Here is a 26,191-nt window from a genome sequence, read left to right on the forward strand (position 1 = left end):
GGTATTTATGTTGAAAAGGAAATTAGGACATGCTCCACCCATAGTCAACTGTTCATGTATACACACACGAAGAATCATGATGGAGTCACATTTACAATTGAAAATGAGAGACAAATTCATGTAATATTCATTTCATTGCAATTAAAGTTTTATATTGTAGCTAGTCCTATATGTCATTCATAACTTTGATATCTTTTAATTTATATTATTATTATTTTGTAGGCGCCCTACATAGAAAAACGGGAAGAGTTTGAAGCTGAAGGTACTGAATTTGAGGATGACAAAATATTTTATTATGTCGTTGGTGATCATGACAAAAAAAAAGATTGTATGGATTAGGCTCTTTTGCAAAGGCGATTCCCATGATTAACCGTAAAATGGATGTATCTTACATTCTAGAAAAAATGATGAACTAGAAGAATTGAGAGAGTTTGTTGCAAAACAAATAGAGCAAAATGGAGAGCTTAAGGAAATAATGAAGGCCTAAGAAGACCAACACAACACAAGATTCGAGCAGCTTGATAAACAACTAAAATCGGCAATGACTCTTATTAATGCTCTTAGAGAGCAACAAAACTAGTAGGTCATAAAGTGTTGATATGTTTATTGCGAAGTATTTATTTTAGAGTAGCCACATTCCATTTTTCATGTAATAAATAATTATTGTTATATTTTATGATATAAATGTTATTTGATTTTTTGTTATTTTTGTTTTTTTATCCATTCCTACAAAATAATTTGGATTCAGTTTCTAAATTAATTATCCATCCGTACCTATGGAATCATTGATACGGAAGCATATCTACGTATTTTACTATGGAATCTGCTAGAGAATATATACCATGGAATTTGCTAGTGATATTTGATAGGGATTCATCACCACGAAATATGTTAGGGGGCCACCACCACATATTTTTTTAGGGGTTCATCACTAAAAAATTTCTAGGGATTCATCACCATGGAACCTTCTAAGGGTTCATTACTATGGATTTTGCTAGGGATTCATCACCACAGAATTCATAATGGAATCCTATAACGAAGTGCACGATGGAATACCTTCTATGACGGATTTAATTATGTTGTCATATTTGCGACGGAATGATTGTTTCCCTCGCAACCCCTCGTTATGGGGTTTTTTGGGACGGAAATCAGTCGTTGTAAATTCTATCGCTATACGTCTTTTTCAATGGAATTTTCCTTTTCGCAATTGATTCCATCCCTAGAAAAATCACATTTTTATTGTAGTGTATGTGGCCTTACTCAACTGTTATCGCTTTACCCATGTTTCACTCTGATCAATGTCTTTACTTCTTGATACCAACTGTCAAGACTTTGGCCCGTCCCCAATTAGATTCTTTAACTCATGGTTATTAGACGTAAATTTGGAGAATATCGTCTCTAGAGTGTTGGACCAAAATGGTGATGGTCTTAATGTTTTTTCTAAGATTGAACTTTATCCCTATCAAATTCTATGGTGATGTATCACTAGCAAATTCCATGGATTATTGATGATAGTCCCTATCAAATTCTATGGTGATGTGACTATTGACATACTAATTGAAGCACGGATTATTGATGATAATCCTTTAAAGGAGCATGAGGATAGTATTGCTAAAATACAAGAGATTGAAACTTTACGACTTGATCTCAAACAAAAATCGAGGTGTAAGTGATTAACTGATGATGATAAAAACTCAAGTTTCTTTCATGGGATTATCAATTCTAACCTCAAGGGGTCTCGTATAAATGGATTGATGATTAATGGTACTCGGGTTACTAACCTAAATTTGATAAAAAATGAAATTTTGGTCATCTTCAAGAAAAAGTTCAAAGAACCGATCCATAACAGGCTTGTGTTTCATAACAACAAATTTAGTAGGTTATTTTACGACCATAAGGATTTTCTTTTCCATCCGTTTTCAATTAAAAAGGATAAAGTAGTTGTTTAGAATTGTGGTAATGAAAAAGTCGCGGTCCTTGATGGATTCACTTTTGCTTTTGTAAAAAGGTTATGGAATATTATTTGTCCGAAATTTTGAAGACATGAAATATTTTGATGAGAAGGCAATTATCAATCATGAAAGCAACACTTCCTTCATTAGATTGGTGCTGAAAGTTAAACACCCCCTTAGTATTGGTGATTATAGGTCGATAAACCTCATCGGTAATATTTATAAAATTATTTCTAAATTTCTTGTTGATCTACTAAAGAATGTTATCAGCATGTTCATTAGTCAAGAGAAATCGTCTTACAGTACAAATAGGAACATTCTTGATGGTCCACTTGTCATTAATAAAGAAATCACTTGGGTTAGAAAGAGGAAAAAATGTTCATCTTCAAATTTGATGTTGATAAGGCTTTTAACAACATTATTTGGGAGTTTTTAGAAAATATTCTGCATCTCATAGGGTTTGAAAATATGTGAATTAAATGGGTATTTTTTGTTTAAACTTGGCTAAATTTTATGTCCTTGTTAATATATGGCAATCCTACTAAGGAGTTCAAGCTTCAAAGGGGCATTATACAAGGAGATCCTCTTTCCTCTTTCTTATTTATAATTTATGTAAAAGCTTTAAAGATTACTATTTAAAAGGTCATGGAAATAGGAATACATAAAGGGGTAACTATGAAAAGCAGACCTACCATCTCTGTTTTTCAATATGCAGATGATGCTATTTTTTTAGGGAGAGTGATCAAAGGAGAATGCTTCTAATATTTTTGAAGATTCTCAAGTGTTTTTATCTTGCCTATGGCCTCAATGTTAATCTTTCAAAAAGAAAGGTTTATGGGATTGGTGTTAGTAACACTCAAATTGGTGATAAGGAGAATTGGTTAAATTGTAGTGTTGGTGAGTTTCCTTTCATCTACCTTGGTACTCCCGTTGGATGTAGTATGAGCCAAAAATCAAATTGGGTGTCCTTAATTGATAAATTTAACAATAAGCTCTCAAACTGGAAAGCTCGAAATCTTTCCTTTGGGGGTAGGCATGTTCTTTGCAAGGCGGTTCTTAGTACCATGGGTTCATACTTTTCTCACTTTTTACATCCCCAAGTAGTGTTATTAACCGTATTAATAGTATCAGGTGTAGCATTTTTTGGGGTCATTTTTCAGGTAAAAATAAAAATTCGTTAGTTTTCTTGGAAGAAAGTTCTTAACCTGAGGGACAATGGTGGCTTAGGCATTGGTAGTCTCAAAGCGTTCGACTATGTATTACTAGCTAAGTGGTTGTGGCGGTTTTAAAATGATAATATAAGAATATGGCATGATGTCATTATGTCATTAGATGGGACTGATGGTGGGATTACGTCCACCAGGTTTATTGCTAGAATAGGAGGTACTTGGGGTGTCATCAGCCATCTTCACTTGTACCTATCGTGTAATCACGTCGACCTTAATGATGTATTTGTATTTCAGGATAACAATTGGAAGTGGATTGAAGACAAAGAAGGATGTTTTATTGTGGTGTCGTGTAGGAAAATTATTAATGACTATCTTCTGGTATGCCTTCAGAACAATACTCCTTGGAACAAAATCTTTCTTGGTAAAGTTAACATATTTGTGTAGAGATCTATTCTTGAAAGAGTGCCTACTTGTAGTAATCTTGAGAAATTAGGTATCTATCGGTTCCCATTTATGTCCTCTTTGCAACATTTTGTTAGAGACATAGTCCAATCTATTTCTAAATTGTTTAGTCACTCTTGAGGTGAATGTTGCCATTTTCATTAGCTAGTTAGCTCGGAAACTCAAATTAGCTAGTCTATAAATTGTTTAAATCAACCCGTGTAATACACGAGTTTCACACCTAGTTAGCTCGGAAACTCAAATTAGCTAGTCTATAAATTATGTCTTTCATTTTCATTGTAGTTGTATTTTCTATGTGATAATAATATGAAACCCTAGCCATTTTATATATTTTACTTTGTAATTCACATTGCAATTTGTTTGAAATTTGCAAAGTTGAAGGATTTCCGGATGTGAAAGTGAAATATATTGGAGGATCATGGGTTTGAATGAAGTTTAAATCGCATAATTTCTGTTTATAATTCAAACAAAGTCAAGAGACCAAACGTTTCTTTTTCGAGCAGAAAATAATTTGTAGTGAAAGATCGATTCGCTTGGATCGTGATAATGGGCTTCCACTTTCTGTGTGATCCACTAATGCCTTTAAAAAAAGTTGTAGTTTGTTAAGTAAAGAAGAGGTATCTTGGATCATGTTTGTATCATCGAGGGGAGTGGAATAGTGGATTTTGGAAAAATGTAAGTGGTTTATACCAAGGTTCTAAAAAGCTTCGCCATGGCGCACCACAACTCTAAGGCTTGCACCTGCCGCCAAGCTTTGCCAAAACGCCGCCTTAACTCATATATGTGTATAAAAATGAATAATAGTTGAAAATATATATAAAAATAGACAAAACTTCAAAAATGGTCCCTGTTGTTTCCAGAAATATCAAGTTTAGTCCCTAAGTTCAAAAAACCTCACAGATGGTCCCTGTGGTTTCAAAAATTTTAACAAATGGTCCTTCCGGCTCACTCCGTTAGCATTTCACCGTTAACTCATTTTTTAATAAAATATTGCAGGGGTAATTTCGTCATTTCAGTTGTAACCTCCTCTCTTTAAAAGAAATTGCATGTCCGATTTTTGGGCAAATCCTTTAGCTTCATCAGTCGATCATCTCTCCTCCTTTCCACTGTTGCTCGACCGTTGCACCCTTCACGACATCCAATCGCTTCTGATTCAAAGATGGTGACTTGCAGATGTGGGAATGAAGCAACGAAGATCACTTCATGGACGGATCGTAACCCTGGAAGGCAATTTTGGAACTGTAAAAGATGTGGTTTCATTCGATGGTCTGATCCCCCTATGTGTGCTAGGGCATTGGTGGTGATTCCAGGTTTGATAAGATCAATGAATCGATTGGAGGAGAGGGTCGCCATTGTAACTGCAGAATTGTGGAACTACCAGCTGATGTTGTTTTGTTCATGGGTGTTTTTTTTTTTGGTATTATTTTAATCTCTAAATATCTTCTGAAGGTTTGGATGGTAATGGAGTTTTGGTTTTTGGTTTGTAACCATTGCAGGTTTTTTTTTATTTTAATCGGATAGGGGTTTTTTTGCTTTCAGTTTATGTAGGTGGTTTTGGAATTGGTGGTGTTGTATTTGGTTTATGTATCAGATTAATGTGTAATGCAGTGGTAATGGTAATGGTAATGGAATGTAGTTTGTTATAGTTCATTGTTCAATTTCTTGAATGTTTTTGAAATGTAATTGTTAAGTGTATTGTAATTGCATCTTGAAGATGGTTTTCATTTGCAATTGAAATGTACATTGTTATTAATTGATCTGTGAAGTGAAGGGTAGTACACAAAACATATTAATTCATCACCAAAAAGTGCATACACACCATTACATTCAAAGTTATAAAGTTCTTAACACAACCATGATCCAAAAAGTGCATACACACCATTACATGCAAAGTTTTCAAGTTCTTAACACATCTTCAAACAAGTACACATTACATAAGTTTCTAAATACCTACAACACCAACATCCTAATAACCACTAAAAAGTCAATTTTCAGCCTCCTCCAACTTCACCACTGCCTCCCTGCCCTTTACATGTTCTGGAATTGTGCCCTTTGTTATGACACTTTGAACAAGTGACTGCCAAATATTTCCTGCTCAATCTACCAGCTTGGCTGTTTGGCTCATCAACACCCCTTCTTCTCTTCTTCTTAGGCCTCCCAACCTACACATGTTGATATACTATAGTTAAAATTGAATTCATTCCATGTTCACATGTATACTATATATTTTGTGTACTTTAAATACAAACCTGTGTCTTATGTTTTGGTGGAAGTAAAGTGAATGGGCAGTCACTTTTAGGCCACATTGTACGTCCATTCAATGGATCAATTTTGTTGAAATACATGGCTTTCCATGTTGATAACCTATAGCAAGGATGGACCCATTCATCAACATGTGGGGCATTTTCACCATTTTCAATTTTGTCCCATATAGCACAAACAGCATGTCTACATGGGAAACCTGTAATCTCCCAAAACCTACAACTGCAACTGTGATCATTCAAATTTACCACATATTGGTCTTGCCATGTGCTTGCCACTTGGTACTTCCCTGCCCCATTGTATTTAGCCACATACTTTGATGCATCAGCCTTAATCTTTTCAAACAGTGTAGTTGCAGTAGGGGTTAGAAGTCCTTCACACTTATCTATTTCCTTTTGCACCACACATAACCTCTTCATGAGATACTCTCTAATATACTCTAAGCAAGTGATAATAGGTTTATCCCTACCTTCATCTAGCTTTGAATTGAATACCTCACAAAGGTTATTCAACAAACAATCAGTATGTGCCCTTCCTGAATAATATATATTAACAGAAGACAATTACACATATAGTAAACACACAAAAGGGAAGATTAACAATTCTCAATAAATTTCTAGAAACTTACCACTAAAGTGAGATTTAGCCCAAGTGTTTGCTGGGATCTTAGACACCCAAGCATGAGCCTCTGCATTGATCTTCTTCAACTCATCCATTGCTCTGTTAAAATGATTGACTGTTGTTGCTCTACCACACTCCCAAAGCTGGTCACTTAAGTCTTTTCCTTTCCATTGCTTCTTCATGTTTTCCTGGATATGCCTCAAACAGAACCTGTGTTCTGCACTAGGGAATACTTTCTCCATTGCTGGTATTATTCCCTAAACAAAAGTCAATGTAATCAACATTAGTTAACCAAATGTATTTAGTAAAGGTAATAAAAAAGTTAGGTGGTACACACCTTTTGTCTATCTGAAATGAAGGTAAAGTTTGAATTTGGTCCCAGATCCAGATCTTCTCCTAACAGTTCCAAGAACCAGGTCCAGCTACTTGTTGATTCTGTCTCTACCACTGCATATGCTACAGGGTATATGCCATTGTTTGAGTCCAACCCTACAGCAGTTAACACTTGCCCATGGTAAGGGCCCTTCATGAAAGTACCATCCAGACCTAGAAAATCTCTTAATCCAGATTTGAATCCTAACTTCAATGCACCTAAACAGACATATATTCTTCTAAAAGTTCTTGTGGTAACAGACAGGGAGGTTTCTGGATACACATCAATCCTAACTGTTGTACCAGGATTAGTGTTGAGTAGCTCCAACACATAATCCCTCAAAAATCCATACTGTACTTGGTAGTCCCCACTAATGATACGCTCAGCCATTGACTTTGCCCTAGCGACCTTTTGCAATGACATTCCTACCTCCAGTTTCTTGCACAACTCTTCGTGTAAAGCTTTCACTGGAATTTTAGGGTTACTCTGTATTTGTTGAACAATTAAGTTTGCTACGTATCTGGAAGTGCAAGCTTTAACCGCCCTTGTTTGCAAACATTTATGCTCATCCTGTACTGTTTTCACCAACCAATCCTGATTTTCATTAGCCCTCGATATTTGGACTGCCCATGGACATGTACCTTTATTGGCAATTACATCTTTACCCTTGCACTTTGCCCTACTTCTGGTTGAGGGCCCACCACTATCAACTCCTGTAGAAGGCTTACTTACAACACCTTTACATTTCACCCTAATCCGGATTTTGTCATTTTTGGCTAGGTATAAAGACCTCCTTGTTGCTACAGCATGTGAGTTCATGTAGTTTTTAACATCAACCTTGGTTTTGAAGACCTGACCAATCTGAAATGGTTTAACATGAACCTCTCCATGTGAGCATGTACTTGACTTACTCAACTCTTTTAGCAGTCTCTTCCTATCATCTTCATGAAATCCTGCAAATTGATAATCATCAGTGGCAATAACTTCCAACTCATTATCAAAGTCAACCACTCCAATCCCATCATCTTTTGAATGATTGTTCAAGATTCCATGTTCATCTACATCAACAGCATTATGGAATTCACTCATGTCTACATCTACATCAAATTGTATGTTAGACTCATCCACATTGTATTCACTGTCATCAGAATCATCTCCACTATCCTCAGAACCATGGCCACTCTCAGAGTAGAAAGCATCTCCACTATCATCACTCACCATACCCTCTAGATAATCCACTTCTGGTTGTTTTTCAAATGAAGTTTGAACATTAAACTCAGCATCATAATCAGCATAAAGTGAGTAATCCTCTACAAATGGTTCATAGTCATCAACCGTTGTAGTATTAGCTCCATTATCAGCTTGGCAGCTTGGTTCCTGTACATGGTAAGTTCCCAATTGTTCTTCAGTTTCAACTGCACTAGTGATCACTTCTTCTTGAGTTTCAATTTCATGATTCACCACTTCCTTTTGAATGACATGACTTTGTTTACCTTGTGACCTTAAAAATGGTAGAATACTATTTGAGTAATCATGGCCTTCATCAACATCTAACACTTGTGACTGCTCATAATCAGGGTTCATAGACTTGTTTAGATCAAGCTTTCTACTACATGAGCCTGCTTCTCTCCTACAAGGTTTCTTTCTATTCATTTCAGGTGACACACTATCAGGCTCCAACTCTTCAATAACAACTTTAGAAGGAGACTTGTAATAACTACCTACCCTTGTCTGACCAGTTTCAATATACACCCTAATAAGTCTGTGTTTAGGGACATATGATACCATTTTAAGTACATCTTGATCATTACCTAAAGGCATTAAGCCATAGTCCAAAGGGTATTCAGGGATACAGAAATGGTAGTAAAGGGTTTGCTCAGTTTTGTACCCTAGTTCTCGAACCATGTCGTCAAGCTCATGAACTGAAAATAAATCAGTGTCAACATAATCTACATATGCTACAACACCATCAACGTATTTCCTTCCAGGTGCTTTGGTGAAGACACCACTGTAGTGTATCTTCAACGTGAAATAGTTCTCATAACCTTCTGTAAACACAAAAAAAAAAGAGTAAAATCAATGATTTCCTTACGTCAACACAATAGACCAAGAAAAAACAAGTTTTGTTGTAGTATTGTACCGTATGTTTTTCCTAAGTCCTCCACGGTTACAAATTTTTCTCGAAAACACCATATTGATAGCACCATTGCAATTTCTGCAGCTTAAAACCCTAAATCCCAATTTCTGTTCTTGCTTCTACGATGGGAATGAACCCGATGACTAAACCTGTAACTGGTTATCTTCTTGGGAGAGGGACGGGTAGTGATGTGCAAGCAAGTAATCATTTCATATTAAAGAGAGGAGGTTACAACTGAAATGACGAAATTACCCCTGCAATATTTTATTAAAAAATGAGTTAACGGTGAAATGCTAACGGAGTGAGCCGGAAGGACCATTTGTTAAAAGTTTTGAAACCACAGGGACCATCTGTGAGGTTTTTTGAACTTAGGGACTAAACTTGATATTTCTGGAAACCACAGGGACCATTTTTGAAGTTTTGTCATAAAAATATTAATTATATAGAAAATTGCAGCCTTAAGTCACGTCTTACAAACGTCATGACTCGCCAAGGCTCAAAAAAGCTTAAGGCTTGACATTGCCGCCAAGTCACGCCTTAAGTTATTTAGAACCTTGGTTTATACTAAACACATATGCCCCTCAAGATGTTAGTAGTAAACGTGCACTTTGGCAATTTTTGTCTTCGTCTATGGAATTGAGATCAAGGATAACATATTCTTTTTGTAATTTTAATGTCGTTCAAAATCAAACAAAAGTGAAAGTATAGTTTTAAATTAAGCGTCATCAGATTATTTTAATAATTGTATTCACGAAGAGGTACATTATAATATTCGTCCTATGGTCTTTTTTTCGTTAACTCGGATTAATAATCATGGTGATAAAATAATTAAACTTGATAGATTTTTTTTTTTTTTTTTTTTTTTGTGATAGAAGAAAATTATGAAAAATTTCCGAATATCTCAATTGTGATAGAAGAATTATACGATCCTTATTCGACATGTGATTTAATATTTTATTTATATTCCTTTTAAATTATTTAATTCGTGGCTAAATGGTGAAGTGTGAGAAGCAACTTAAGGAAAACAAACATCTTAAGAGAAAGTTGGGCCCAATGTCAACTTTTAGTAAAACAAAATCTCACAGTCCATTTCAATAACGTTAAGAAGCTCAAGATTTAAAGCAAGGGTCAAAAAAATGTATCTTAGAGTTCACCTACCTTTTCGTTCGTTTAGTTAAATAAATGAACATAAATAATGGTCTTGTTCATTCAATTATTTTAGGAAATTGTTAGAAAAGTCTCAATATTTTCAGAAAATTTTCAATATTTTCAGGAAAGTTATACTTTAATCCTAAGATTTTTTTTGAACATAAAAGTCTCTATTAGCTGTAAAAAAAACACCATAATATGTCATTTCGTGTTAAAAGAAAAAAAAATGACATTTTTTAAACTTGAGCCAAAATGAAATAATCGGGAATTTTATGTTAAAAAAAAATCCTAGGACTAAAATGTAAATTTTCCAAAAATTTGGAACTTTTCTAACAATTTCTTTTTATTTTATCTTGATATATGTTCAATTATTATTTATTACATTATTATATTATATATTTGCTTATGTTCATATATGTATGTTTGTTTATCTTCGTTTAGCATGTTCATAGACATAAATTTAAACAAACAAACATGTTCATGAACAATATAATTTGTTAAACGGACGAATATTAACAAGAAAACTCGTTAATTTATCCGTTCGTGTTTGTTTGTTCGACGAACTTAAACAAACGAACATGAACCACCCTTCGTGTTCGTTCGGTCCGTTTACAACCCTAATTATATATATCTAATTACAATTAGGCAATGAATAGTATACTTTTTGGGTTTGAGACTTTGACTATAAAACTTTCGTATGCTAGCGTTGTTAGGGGCATGATCCTTGAATCATATTTGGGATCCTCAAAAACTTCTAAAGCCTCAAGATCCTTAAACATATCTCGGGATCCTGACTATTACCACTTATATTTCTAACACTTGTAACAACTATATTTTCTTTAGTTTTCTCTCATGTACAAAACGAGTCAACACAAGACTCATTCTTAACGGAGAGTCATCTCAACCAAACAAAAGACCCGGAATACCAAGTCAAATGACGTTTATATGTTGATTTTGGAGGATCTCGGAATTATTAGACTTCTTGTTATTAGCATTAGACTATAAATAGCACAGGTAACTAGCAAACTATGGACACACTTAGCTCATCTACGATACTTGTGCTTACAATTACACAATCATCTTCGTAACTCGACTTTTGATATCAAGAAAAACATTAAGGCATGTGATTATTATCACCTCCCAAGGTTTTATGCCGGAGATCCTATCAAGGATCAAGGGTTTTCCATGTAACTCATTTGTCTCACATTGATTATCATTTCTTACTTGATTTATCATGAACATCGCAACCTCTCATACAATTTGGTTAGGTTTTACTTAGTTGATTTTTGACCAAAACAATTTGGCACCCACCGTGGGGCTGTGGTGTTTAAAACATTTCGGAAAATCATGTCTACACAACAAACCTTATCTTCCTCCTTCATTCATACCATTTCCTCCAAAAACCTTCCACCGACCATCAAGAGGTCCCAAAAGGACTTTTGATGCACCGAAGAAAAAAGCACTCCTCCAGTTGTTACTCAAGGATCCCAGGATCCTCCTATAGCAATCTCCAACAATGAGCTCTTTGCTATGATAAGGAGATTGGAACGACAAGTGACCAAAAATCAGGAAGACAACATGACGATACTCACGGAAATGGAGAGAATAAGGGCGGAGATCCATAAACCCCAAGGAGCAGCATCCTCGATCTTGAAACCCAAGATCCTAAACATTGACAATATTGGATCCTATGGAAACCGCTGGGAGATAGGATCCTCGATACTGACATCCGCTCCCACCTGGGGTGCAGCTCCCAATGAGCAAACTCATGTGACCCAGGATCCCGAGAAATCTTTGTTACACCAAACACAAAGGATCCTTGTAAATTCATGAATAATAATGCTTTTAACACTAACTCTATGGAACTTGATACAAGTTTAAGCTTGATCATGGCTAAGAAGCTTCAGCAATTAAGACAAATGATCTCAAGCGTGCCTCGAGTAGTCCAATCTATACCGGAAGTATCCACCACAAGCCATGGGATCTCAAGATTAGCTCCCATAATAGTTAATACTGAAGTCCCAAAGCGCTTCCAAAAGCCCAACATGAAACCTTATGATGGGACCACATACCCTCAGGAGCATGTGGCACAGTATATGGTAAGAATGGAGATCATCCCCATTCCCACACACTTAAAGGAGGCTTGCCTGTGAAAGGGTTTTGGTTTGACCCCCACAAGATCAGACTTAACGTTCCTCCTTACTCTATTAATTTGTTTGCTCACTTAGTTAATTTATTTAACAATCAATTTTCTTGTAGCAAAACATTCAAAAAGATCACTACTGATCATTATTGAGTGGTTTAGGATCCTAAGGAATCCCTTAGGACTTTTGTGTACAGGTTTGGTAGGAAAGCTCTGAGTATCCCCAACATTGATATGGCGACCGCAATTGAAGCCTTTAAAATGGACTTAGAAAAGGACTCTCCTTTCTACGAAGACCTTGTAATGACCCCATGCATGAGAATGGATCAGGTCTGAAGCATAACATTAAGATTCATAAGACTTGGAGAACAAAAGGAGGTCCAAAAAAAGTGCAACCCACCAAGCTCATACCATCACCCTGATAGGAAGGCCGACTCATCGGCATAAAGATCCTACAAGTCAAAACCATATTCTAAACTTGATCATCATAGGCTTAATGCCCTTGAAGATGAAGGTGAGGAAGAAGAATTTCCTAAGATTACTGACTATTGCTTTTCTGTGGATATTTCAGGTATAATATTCGCTATGTAGGATCTTGGCGACAAAGCAAGATGGCCAAGGAAGGGAGAAAAATCCACCACTTGGAAAGAAAAATCCAAATGATGTGAATACCATGAAGACTTTAATCATATCATAGAGGATTGAATAGCTCTTAGGAGGGAGATCAGCTACCTCTTAGGTAAAGGATACCTCAAAGAAATCCTTGGAATAAGAAAGGAAAGATCCAAAGAGATAGATCAGGATCCTCATAATCTCCTCGATAATCCAGGATCCCCTCCTACTAACACCAAGGTAATCAATGTGATCTCTGGAGGATCTAACATTTGTGGTACTTCTTATTCTGCAGCAAGAGGACATGCCAAGGTGTCAAAAACAGAAAACGAAGAAAGTCCAAGGAAGAATACGTCAATCACAAACGAGAAGGAGATCACCTTCGACGAAGCAGATAGACAAGACATCCAGGATCCTCACCACTACGGATTGCTGATCACTCTTTACATTGCCAACCATTTTGTCACAAGGATCCTCGTCGACAGAGTATCCTCAGTAAACATTATACTTTTGGATGATTTAAACAGAATGAACATCCCAGATTCCAAAATAATCAAAAGATCCTCAATATTAATAGGATTCAGTGGTGAAACAAAACATACAGTCGGCAAAATAAAACTACCTATCAAAATTTAGAGGGTAAGCTTTATGCAATATTTTTGTGTAATAGATACATTATCCTCTTATAATGTTATACTAGGTAGACCATGGATCCACGAAATGAAGGAAGCCCCATCGACATATCATCTATTTGTGAAGAGCCCACCCCATCGGGGACAATGAAGATCACATGTGATCAACAAGAAAGAGTGCTACAAGTCCTTGATGGAATTTTTATCAAATTCAAGACAAGCATAGCAGTAAAAGCAGGGGGCACAAGACGTGCTAGGAACAAAAGAGAAAGATACAAAGGAAGTGCCCATGGACCTTGAGGATCCTGATGCCAAAGTTCTAATAGGTTCCTCAATACCAAAACCAATTGAATAAGAACTAATAAAGTTCCTCAGAGATAGAAGAAGACATTTTCATGGAAGCACAAGGACATGACAGGTATAGAAAAAAATATAATAACCCATAAACTTAATATTAATCCTTCTTTCAGACCAATACACCAAAAGAGAATAAATTTCACACAATAGAGAAACAAAATCATACAAGAAGAAGTACAAAAACTTCTTAGAACATGAATGATCAAGGAAGTGAAGTTCCCAATGTGGCTAGCCAACATAGTCGTAGTACAAAAGAAGAATCGAAAATGGAGAGTATGTATGGATTATATGCATCTCAAAAAGGCTTTTCCCAAGGATCGTTTCCCTCTACCACACATAGACTCAATGATAGATGCCACAACTTGTCATGAGTTACTAACATTCATGGATTTCTTAGAAGGGTTCCAACAAATCCAAATGGAACCATCTGACCAAGAGGATACAACATTCATAACCCCAACAAGTATATATTGTTATACTTCCATCCTATTTTGATAGCTTCATTTTATTACTTCTTTTCCTAGTTTATTTTAGTTCATTCCATCTCATTTTAGTTAATATTCATGTATACTTCCATCAGGTACTTGCTAGTATTTTGAGCTTAATCGCAGAATTTGCCGAAGACTATTCCACATGGAGGATTGGAAGGAGTGTGGGACCTTTGGAAGCTTGTGGTGTGCTTGTGGACTTGAAGTGGTGTGATTGGGCATGTTGTCAACATAATCAAAGGAGCAAGTTGGGCTTAATTTTAGATGAAGAATGATGATGATGTGAATATAATTTTGAACTATAGAAGATCAACAAAGCAATGGCCCATCGTGAGAGAGCCAAGAAGACACAATTGGGCTATCAAGAACCTTTACATGTGGGTTAGACCAAGAAATAAAGGAGAAAACTAGAAGGCCGATCAAATGGGCCAAATGGCCCACTCAGCAGAATCCATGCAGTCCGCGTGTATTTACAAATGGGCCGCATGGATCTCATTGTGAAGAAACCGGATTTTATCCTTTTGCCTCTATTTGGGAAAGTTGGTGAGTTACTTTTAAGCATCTTTTTCATCCGGATTTGAGGAGCTTTTGACCGTGTTTTGGAGGAAGAAAAGGGGGAATCTTTTGGAGAAACACACACATTTTACTCTCTAAGAAGATTTGAAGATTTGTGGATTTCTTTCATCTTTAATCTTGAACAATGTTTGGTATCTCTAATCTCTCTTGTTTTTCTTTAATCTTAGCCATGCTAGGCTAGAGTTATCAGTGGTTGACTTCGATGTAATTTCTTGAATGTTTTGGTTATTTTGAAGAACTCCATGAACATGAGTTGAATATCTATGATTATATTTTCTATGAAAACTTCCATCAAGTGTATATATCTCAACAAAATGAAATGCCAAGCATGTACTTAGAGGACATTGAGAAAGGCATTGCCACTTCTACCCAAATTTTCTAGGAAACAACCTAAGCTAGCCTTAAAAGCTTAGAGATACAAATAACATAACTTGCTCAATCAATGAGTATAATGGAATCTCAAGACAAAATACCATCTAAAGAGATCCAATGGCATTGCGCATGTACCATTCCTTTGAAAGATGAGAAAAGTTCTAATGACCCAAGAGAGTTATATGAAAAAGAGAAAGACGAAGTAGAAGTGGAAAAGGTTGTCAAGGAAGAAGAAGACATTGAGAAAGTTGAAAATGAAACTATAGAGGAAATGGTGGGGATTAACAAAATAGAGGTTGAGCCACCCACTAACGTTGAGAAACTAACTCCAATGGTAGAACAACCAAAAAAGCCGGAAATGATAAATCTGTTGGACCCTTCAAATGATACGTATCCCGAGAAAGAAGACGCCCAAATGGCTACCTAATCAACCACCATGTCTAAGAAGGAAGAGTTGGTCACAATACTGAACAAGTACATGAAAGAATGTGGTTGGATGATTGTTATTATCAAAGTTCTAAGTCTGATATGGTTCTCCCGTAAAAAGAAAGTCAAATACAAGAAAAAAGTCCTAATGGAGGTGTGGAAATTAAAAAATGTCGACACAGGGCAAATTTGCAAGGTTAATAGACATCGATTGAAGCCGATCTATGAAGGTTTTGATTCAAGCTTCCAAGATGTCATCCATTTGGATGTCCCGAAGTGTTAAATTGAAGTTTGGAGGTGTCTCGCCAAAGAAGTTAAAGAGGGGCATTTTTGGAAAGCATTGTGCTTTCATCCCTTTCTAATTCCGTATAAATGTTTTAGCTAAAACGGTTTTTTCATTTCCAATTTCTTCTTCCTTTTTGTAGTGAAAAAGTGTTGAATTTTGTGGCCCCGGTGTTCATTTTGGTCAAGCATGTAGGTTTTGGATTTTCCACAAAAGGGGTTAACAAATGGTCAGAGTCTGATCCTCCATCCACGTTTGTCTAATCACATGAAAATAAGGAATTTAGTGTTGGATAAGGTGTCTAAGTCCATAAATATTTCTGGTATGTACTTGACCTGACCCGGCATGGTCCATTTGGGTTGCATGGCACCATGCAATTGGATAGACTAAATGAGAGAAATAACACTTGTGGTTATTAATATATTATAAGTTCTAATATATTAATAATATTATTTAATTAGTTTGATCAAGAATTAATCTTGGTATTAATTAAGTGATCAAAAGATAACTAATTAAATATATGGGTTGATTATGTAAATCATCCATAACTTATATAGTGGGCTAAGAGGCTCCATGGATAGTCAAGTTGGGTTAAACCCATTGGATGCTCCATGGAGGCTCCATGGGAGTTACAAACCCATGGGTCATGGAAATGAAGAGTCATGACACATTGGTGTAACCCTAGATGTGTCAACACTATATAAAGCTCATGTATTCTCCCAAAATCGGACTACTAGTGAAACAAGAGGGCTTGGCCAATTTTTGTGTGTTATACTTTCTCTCTAAGTTTACTTCATAGCATTTGGTGTTGTGTGAAGCATTTGAGGCATCACACTTGGGGTGCTAGGCTCACCTGAGGAGGAAACTCCTGTTGAGCCAACTGAAGAATCAATACCTCTGAGGCGTTCCACCAGAGTTAGGAATGCACCTAAGCATTATTATGGTTTCCATATTACTGCAGAAGGTGAAACACTTATCAATGATAACACACTGGTAAATCTGGATGAGCCTAACAGCTACACGGAAGCCATGGCAGGCCCTGAGGCTGCTAAATGGAAAGAGGCTATGGACAACGAGATACAGTCCATGTATGACAATCAAGTTTGGAACTTGGTTGACAATCTACCTGATCATAAGCTAGTTGGGTGCAAATAGATCTTCAAGAAGAAGACCGACATGGATGGTAATGTACACTCTTATAAGGCACGACTGGTTGCAAAGGGTTATTCTCAAACTCCGGGAGTTGATTATGATGAGACCTTTTCACCAGTGGCCAAGATTAAGTCTATTAGGGTTCTGTTAGCCATTGATGCATTTCATGACTATGAAATATGGAAAATAGATATCAAAACCGCTTTCCTTAATGGAAAGTTGGCTGAAGATGTTTACATGATTCAGCCCAAGGGTTTTGTTAGTACAGAGTACCCCAACAGAGTGTCTAAGCTCGAGAAATCCATTTATGGATTGAAATAGGCACCTCGCAAATGGAATATTTGCTTCGATGAGAAAGTCAAAGAATTTGGCTTTTCAAGGAGTGAAGATGAATCTTGTGTCTATATAAAGGCTAGTGGGAGTATAGTCAGCTTTTTGGTATTGTATGTGGATGACATCCTACTCATAGGAAATGACATCCCAACCCTACAGGAAGTAAAGTCCTAGCTTGGGAAGTGTTTTGCGATGAAGGACCTTAGAGAAGCTGCCTATATCCTAGGGATAAGGATTTTGAGAAACAAGAGTAAAAGACTAATTGGACTTAGTCAAAGCACCTATGTGGACAAAGTGTTGAAAAGGTTCAACATGAATAACTCCAAGAAAGGTGAGTTACCTATCCAGTGTAATGCCAGACTAAGTAAAACTCAGAGTCTGAGCACAGAGGCTGAGATAGCTGAGATAAGTCAAGTACCATATGCTTCTGCTGTAGGCTTGATCATGTATGCTATGACTTGTACTCGCCCTGATGTTGCCTTTGCTATGAGCATGGTCAGCAGATATCAGGGGAATCCTGTCAAGGATTATTGGACAGCGGTAAAGAATATTCTCAAGTACCTGCGAAGGACTAAGGACTGGGTCCTTACCCTTGGTGGGAGTGGTGACTTGAGAGTTGTAGGGTATAGTGATGCTAGCTTTTAGACTGACAAGGATAATTTCCGCTCTCAGTCAGGTTAGGTCTTTACCCTAAATGGAGGGGCAATTACATGGAAAAGTTCCAAGTAGGACACAGTGACTGATTCCACTTGTGAATTAGAGTATATAGCATCAAGCGAGGCAACAAAGGAGGCTATATGGCTGAAGAACTTCATCAGAGACCTTGGAGTTGTACCAGCTATAAAAGAGCCAATGGAGATTTTCTGTGACAGCAATAGTGTGGTTGCCTTAGCCAAGGAACCAAGTGATCATGGGAGATCCAGACACATTGACAAAAAATATCACTTCATCGGACATCGAATAGAAGAAGGAATCCTCGTGTCAAAGAGGGTATCATCGGATGAGAACCCAGCACATCCCCTAACGAAGGGACTGACTCGGGTTAAGCATCACCGGCATGCTCAGAGCATAGGGTTGAAGGATGATATTAGTTTTAGTAGTTAGATAATCTTGAAATTTGTAAAATGTAATTGACATTTGATGATAAATAAAAGCTATTATTTATGAGTAAAGTGTTGCTATCTCTTGTCAGTCGTTTACTATTATTTCTTTTTGCATGTTTTGACTTCCAGAATAATTATGTTATGGTTTATATCATATTATTCAAACTCTCCACAGTCGGTCATATGTTGGAAGTAAATATGAATCAAGACTGTCATGGGTTGGATTGTAGAGGTCTAAGATGTTAGACAAAGCAGGGCTACAACACTCATGAGTTCTCATAAGTTCTGAGTATTGGATTCAACCCACGCTCACTTGTATCACTTCATGGAATTCATCTCGAGTGATCGTGAGACGGTAATATCATATAAGTCTTCAAACCTAGAGATATGATTTGTTGCCTATGAGTTGGTTATGCATTGATTGCACGAAAACGCATTGGTAACTCGATGTTATAAACCGTGCTTTTGTGTGTAATTTAACAAGTAGTAGAGCAAACATATGAGTCAAAGTTTATCTGTTCCTTCTAGGATTAGAAGCGATATCTGGGCCCCTCGATGATTTTGTTTTGACATATGAACCGAGCCCGGTCAGAACTAAATTGATGTGTTCAGTTAAGTTCTATGTCAAACAAATCGAAAATCGGGAAACAAATGATGGACAATAAGCAAGACCATGTTCCATGTATTTGTCCGGCTGATATCTAGAACAGAGGATTATATGATCACTTATCTAAAATGGCGCTTCATAGTTCAACAGAGTTTAAAGATCTACGATTGTTAATCGGTTTCTGAAGTCCTACTTGCAACTATAGTCATTAGACTTATCCAAGTAGGAGACTATTGCATATAGTGTCTAAGTCCATAACTATATTTGGTATGTACTTGACCCGACCCGGCATGGTCCATTTGGGTTGCACTTCACCCGAACAATTTATGGATAATCTTTTGAGAATAGTATAAGTTATGATTTATTAATATATTATAAGTGCTAATATATTAATATAAAATCATATTATTTAATTAGTATTGATCTATAATTAATCTAGAATTAATTTAGAGATCAAAAGTATGACTAATTAAATATGGGTTCTTGTATTTATATAGTGTGGGCTAATGCTTATTTGGAATGAGCTAGGCTTGCATGGAATGTCCATGGATACTCCATGGAGATTTAACCCATGGATCTCATGGAAATGAAAAGACATGGGTATTAGGGTTTACATGGATGTAACCTTAATCCACCACACTATAAAAAGACGATTTGGTTCTTGAAATGACACTAGTTGTTGTGAGTATACTAAGAGGGCCGATTTTAAGAAGGGTTACTATTCTCTCAAAGTTCCAAAGTTTGTGGTGATTTGTGATTTCCATTTGAGGCATCCACACTATTGGTGCTAGGCTCTAAAACTCCAAGCAATCAACTACAACTACAAGGTAAGTAATTTTACTAGCTTTATTTGATTCAAGTTCCCCATGCCATGCTAGATAGGATAAGAACCTTGGGAAAATAATTATTTGCATGTATCTTAGTCAAACATAGATCCAAGGTTTCTAGGGTTGCATGTACACCATAGGAGTGTTAGAATGCTCAAAACCCATCAATTTCAAGTACCAATCATGTGCTTCTGGTAGTACGAGCCCATATAACCTTCCATATCTATCTGTACTCATGTTAAGAATTGTCTCAAATTTTCCAAGTCACTACATATGACCAATTCTAACCATTCTAATTACATATACTAGCGATCAAGTGTGTACACACCATTAATCTAACCAGATTCTCCTTCTAGGATTTCTCTTAGGCAAGTATCCATATTAGCACATTCTAAAACTTTTCCTAGGTCACTAGGAATTTCCACCCTAGCCTGTTATCAGTCGCGGAAGAAAATTCTACTAATGTCATTTAACTATCTTACGAATAAAACTATATGCAACAAAAATTAAAAGTCTTTCGAGTGAAAGAATTTGGAATACAACGGTTGGACTCAAACAAGAGTTGTGCAATAGGAAAAAAATCAAGAATTCTAAAACTATTTACTCTTTGTGGCATGAAACTTAGCATATTCACTTAATAGTTAATTAATATCAATATAGGTTTCACATTGCACAAAGCAAGCAACAAATCTATCAGGCAACAGGAATCAAAAGATCATGTCATTCTATCATGCAATTCATACAAGACCCTTAGCTTATACTCTACTATACCTCCCCAACAGTTCACATAACAAGCACAAAAGACATCTCTCTTAAGAATGCATTTTAGCATGAAACCTTGAGCAGATCCTTAGCCTAAAATCTAACATGTAATTTATACTAGCAAAAATAGCATACCAAATGTATATGTGTATTTTGGTAATACCTTACTTGAGCTTTGACTGATTGCACACATCAAATCCTTTTTCTTTTTGGAAAACCTTTTTTGAAAAAAACATTTTGTAAACGGATTTTCCCAGTCCTCAGTTTGAGTTTAGACGCACCCAATGATAGCCTGAATCCCGCAAACCAAGACTCTAATACCAACTTCGGAGGTCCCAAATTCCATTGAAAAAATTTCTTGAGTATTAAAAGCATATGTTCCAATTCCATATTCAAAGATCTATTTAAAACCATTTGTTTCAAAACATTAATTAGAGTATAGACAAAAAAGTTATTATGTGCAGAAATCTTCAATGGATATGTAGTCAATGAAGCTACACCTTTCTTTTTGCTACCAGAACAACCAAAAACAATTTAAACTTAAATCTTAACCACAAAGATTAGTGAGTTCCCCAAGATACCACATACAACATAAAATATCATGCATAAAAGTAACGACCTATTTCAGCTGACGGGTATGCATCAAGCAATGTGAATATTATGGTCAACCCATAGTCCTACAATGACTTTTATTGCTACAGTCCACTTATAGTCTTTCCTGCTATGGCTCATACAATTGTTATGGTTCACTCGGAGTCTGTCATGCAAAAGTAACAAAGACAATCTAGCATACCATGACACCTAGTGTCCTACATAGTATTGTGAGAAGATTCACCTACTTAGAGAGTTGAAATCCGCTATCTAAATTCCAATGAATCAGCTACATGACTTGCCTAACGAAATAAAGACTAACCCTTAGTCTATATCTCAAAACACTTCAATTTAACCAAAATTCAAAATGTTAACTCTTGGTTAACCAGGTGTGCCATGCTCATTACAAGAAAAATAGTATGCTTCCAAGGCTCAAACAGGGCGCATAAGAGATTTCCAAAACTACGCCTCATCCAGACCTATTTTATAAAGGTCTTTCTTCTTAGTCCATTAAGTCGACTCCTAACTTTCAGATATGGTCCTTAACAATGTATTAATGTATAAAGTTTCCAACTTTATCCATTCAGATTTGGTCCATAACAATGTATATATGTTCTTAGTCCATTAAGTCGACATTGAGCTAACTCTAGTGGTTAAAAGACCTTTAAATACCCCCAAAACCCTAATTAAAATGTTCAGTCTACTAGACCAGAGGCGCGTCATGCCTATTAAAAGGCGTCCCACTTCTTTTACAATTAAATACATAATCTCAGATCCCTAATTAAATCTAAATTTGCGTCATCCTTCTACTTTCTTATAGACTATAAGACCCCTAGGTTAAGAGTTTAAAAACATTAATGGAACTCGAATGTTACAATATATATATATTAAGATTGTGAAATTTTTTAACAGTAAACACAGCCCTTTTTTGTCAATTTCAGCCCTTCTACTTAGATTGCTCATTTATGTCATTCCTGGTCCCTATAGTTTGCTTCATTTGCATTTTTATCCTTCACTAATCTATTCGCTGATCTAGCCGACTTCTTTTGTGTTGGAAAATACAATTCGTCCAGATCCTTCTACACCGACCATCTATTCTGTATGTACTCATCCTTATCACTACCACCGCTTCATCTCTCTCTATTCTTATTACACTCTCGATTCTTCTTCTCACTTCTTCTCTATTGAACCCGATCGCTTCTATCTCTACTTTTCTTCTTCATCTCAGGCTTTATAGATTCGGGGTTGTGACGGCCAAAGGTTCTGCTTCACGCCTTCTACATCTGTTGCTGTTCCTTTTTAAAGAAACACACGAAGCTTCTATCCTGGGCTCCCTACACTGGCAACCACTGCCTGATCCGTGCTTCCCACCGCTCCATGTTAATTTCTACAATATTTGTCGGTGACGATGGGAATAGAACGACGGCAATCATGATGATGATGTACGATCCGTCTTCGAGCCCTAAATCTGTTGAAGGATTACCTGTGAATTTCTCGTTTGGACGTGTACGGAGACCACAAACGCACTGTCTTCCACCCTCTTTTTCTTTTAGTTTTGGTTTTCCTTCTTCACCTTTGTTTATCTGGAATTTCTTTGGATTGATTTCAAATTTCGTCTTCTCTTTCTCCAGGTGTCGTCATAACCTGTTTTTTCGAAATCGATTCTACCCATTAATGGCTTCTGATTGTTATTGGTGTTTGATGCAGGTTCCGCTCATGGTTTCTAATTCCGTGTGTCCGACTTCTGATTGTTTTCAAGTAACTTGAGTTTTATTTTTCTCATCTAAATTCATGTTATTTATCTTTTTTACTCTTCACCCAAGGTAAATTTCTTGATCTCACCAGAGAAATCTATAATGTTATTAGGATTTTAATCAATTTTTTTATTCTTCAATTGTTTTTGGTTGTCTGGTAAGTGCAGGGGCGACAGATACATGGTTAGCTCTAATTGTTGAAGTATTATTTTTTCCTAATATACTGAAATTCCCTTTCCATTTCTTCCTGTAAATTGAAAAACATTTTGAAATATCTATCTATTAACTTATCATTCACTTTGAAACTCAAAAAGATAAAATCGATCAATTTATCAATTTTGGGTTTTTTTATTACCAGTTGCCCATAGTGAAAATATCACTACAGTTGAAGAGATTCATACATACGTTTTGAAACAATTAAGTTGTTTCATAGAACTGGACAATCCTGTGTCAATGGACTCTTCTAATACATCAAAATCATGTCAATATTGGGTTGTCAGTGGTTCTATTTCAGGTTTTGATATCATAATATCATTATCCAAGATTCAGGTGAGAATTATATATCATGTTTTATTTTAAATGTTTGAGAAGATACAAGTTGATGCTTATATGACATATGTTATTATGTCTCCAGATGTTGCTTTCAATTTCTAAAATTTATGGTTTCTCCACCAAAGAAAGAGTTGTATGCAGCTAAGGAAATTACGTATATACGGTACAAGATGGTATTTTTTGTTTCTTATTGTAGTTCACAAGTTTATTACCACAAAATCCATTGACAAATTTCAGTCAAGTGGATTTATCTCATAACAATTGTGTGCTTATTTATTTGTTTCCATTCTGCATGTTTGGTTTCTAATAAGTTGTTATGAATTTATAGTTATTCTTTATTTTTTGTCTTCCTAAACAACTTTTATATATTTTTTATCAAGCATGTCTGTTTTTCTATTGTGATCAGGCTTACAAACTTACCAAATTTTCATAGGTTTTGTAACTGATATATAGTGATTGTATCTTTATAAATTATAGATGGAATGTTGTGAATATAAAATATAGGTAATTTGATCTAATTAAAAAAAAGATTTAGTAGCTAAGAAATAGTATTTGTACATAAAAGTTACAGATGTCAAAGTGAATAATAGATTAAGTCAACTTGAATAACGTCTTAAAATCAATAAAATGGGAATGAAATGGATACATTTTTAACCAAATGAATATGGATCCGATTGTTCAAATTAAGGTATGAAATTGTTTCTTCATATGCATTTACTTTTGATTCTTTCTGCTTTTCATGTTGTCATATGGATTTTTTTGTGGATTTCCCCTGTTCTTGATGACAACATCCATCAACATATGTTCCCTCTGGTGTAGAAGGAAAATCAATTTTTTTCACCAGAACTAATAGAGGTTCAAGTCAAGTAATATCATACGTCATTTAGGAGGTCACATATGACAGCTTCAAAATCGATATGATATTATTTTTTTAGTTGTTAGATATACATATGTATATATAAACTTGTAATAATAATTTTCCCATGAAAAAGGTCCTAGATGACAAGTTGAAATTTCACATGACAAGGACTTCATCTAGGACCCTGAAGCGAAGAAACCTGAGGGTTACGATCACATCCTAAAGGTGATTTCAGATTCTGATTTGAAAGGGTACACTCTTTAATTTCCATTTCCGTAATTCATTTTTCATTTTTAAGTTTTTAATTATAATGAGCTAAAATTGTAGTGAAAAGTTTGAGATGAGGAGTAAGATGGTGAGTGGACAGTTGCCTTATTAGTTTGTTCGATTTTACAAGGCATGTATATTTCAAATCCATCAGTGTCACACGAAACGTTGCTGAAAACATTGAAACTTCACGAGTTGAAACCAAGGACTTACAGAATCAATGTGATCTTCCAAATATACCCTTTATTATGTAGTTTTGTAATCTTTGTGGTGATTATTGTTGTAATTTGTTATGAATTAGGTTGGGCATTTTGTGCATATTCCAAATAAGATGATGTGATTTTCAATTTTACCCTCAGCTACCAATTGGGAAGCAAAGAATGGAGGAGCTTGAATTTATATATGTTATTTCACTATCTCACTGTCTTATTCTAATCTTATGATAGCTTACTAGGCTCTTTTCATTTATGTATAAGTTATTAGACTCCAGTTTCTTATTTGTGTATTGTTTTTCTATTACAAATTGTAGGTCCATCAACAGGTTATTGAAATTGTCACCGATATTGCTTCTACAACATCAAAGTTGGCATAAAAAATGTTTTCTACTTTGCATATCAGGTAATTTTTTTAGTTGTAATTCTAATTTCATGAACGTGAATGCATTATATTCATGGATATTCGTTCTTTTTCTTATAAAAATAATTTTTTTTGTTACTAATGGTGTGTAATTTCTTTATTTCCCAATAACCACATGTACTATTGTAATTGATTTGTTTATCAATTCCTTAAATTTTTATTTCAATTGAATAGGGGTATGACATGATATGCAATTTCCATTTCAAGCTAAATGAAAACATATGTATTTTTTTATATCTAGGAAGACAGTATTGAAAATGTGGCACTGGATTAAATAAAACTTACAAGCAGCATTAATTAACACTTCTTTTATCATGTCATGTGTCCAACTTATAGTCGACACGGGCTATTTTTGAATGTTTGACTATCAATAACCTACCTAGCCTTAGCCATTGCTTTATTTAATATCCGAGAGGTAATACTTTACTTTTTTTAATAGGGTGTTGCTGCCGCACTTGCTATTTACTTTGCAACGCAAAGGGGTCATTATATCATAGCATACTACAACATATTTGTGTATTTGTAAATGGGAGAAACGTAGAAAATAGCAACATACTTTACTGTAGCTACCAATTAGAACAATGTACTATACTTGCATACAAAAGCGACACCTTCCGACCCCCGCAACGTGGGGGTCACCTTTCTAGTTCTATTTAAACTAATTATTGTGTTATTGTATGCATAGATGTGTGGGCCACTCATTTTACTTAATTTAAGAAAGTGATTAATATATA

General features: G+C 35.6%; 1 long non-coding RNA gene across 10 annotated transcripts; it reads left to right on the forward strand.

Annotated features, from left to right (window-relative positions):
* The first annotated feature begins 22,455 nt into the window (after nucleotides 1-22,455).
* Nucleotides 22,456-26,135, forward strand: LOC111919985 (uncharacterized). Of its 10 annotated transcripts, none has more exons than XR_006190555.2 (5): nucleotides 22,457-23,020; nucleotides 23,097-23,692; nucleotides 23,778-23,868; nucleotides 24,688-25,439; nucleotides 25,897-26,135. It is a non-coding gene; the product is annotated as an uncharacterized LOC111919985 (long non-coding RNA). The 10 variants fall into 10 exon arrangements; XR_006190554.2 differs by having other exon boundaries at nucleotides 23,778-23,858; XR_006190552.1 differs by having other exon boundaries at nucleotides 22,456-23,020; nucleotides 23,097-25,225; nucleotides 25,351-25,439.
* The last annotated feature ends 56 nt before the right edge of the window (nucleotides 26,136-26,191 follow it).

This window comes from Lactuca sativa, chromosome 4 (assembly GCF_002870075.4).
Source record: "Lactuca sativa cultivar Salinas chromosome 4, Lsat_Salinas_v11, whole genome shotgun sequence".
Classification (NCBI taxonomy): Eukaryota; Viridiplantae; Streptophyta; class Magnoliopsida; order Asterales; family Asteraceae; genus Lactuca; species Lactuca sativa.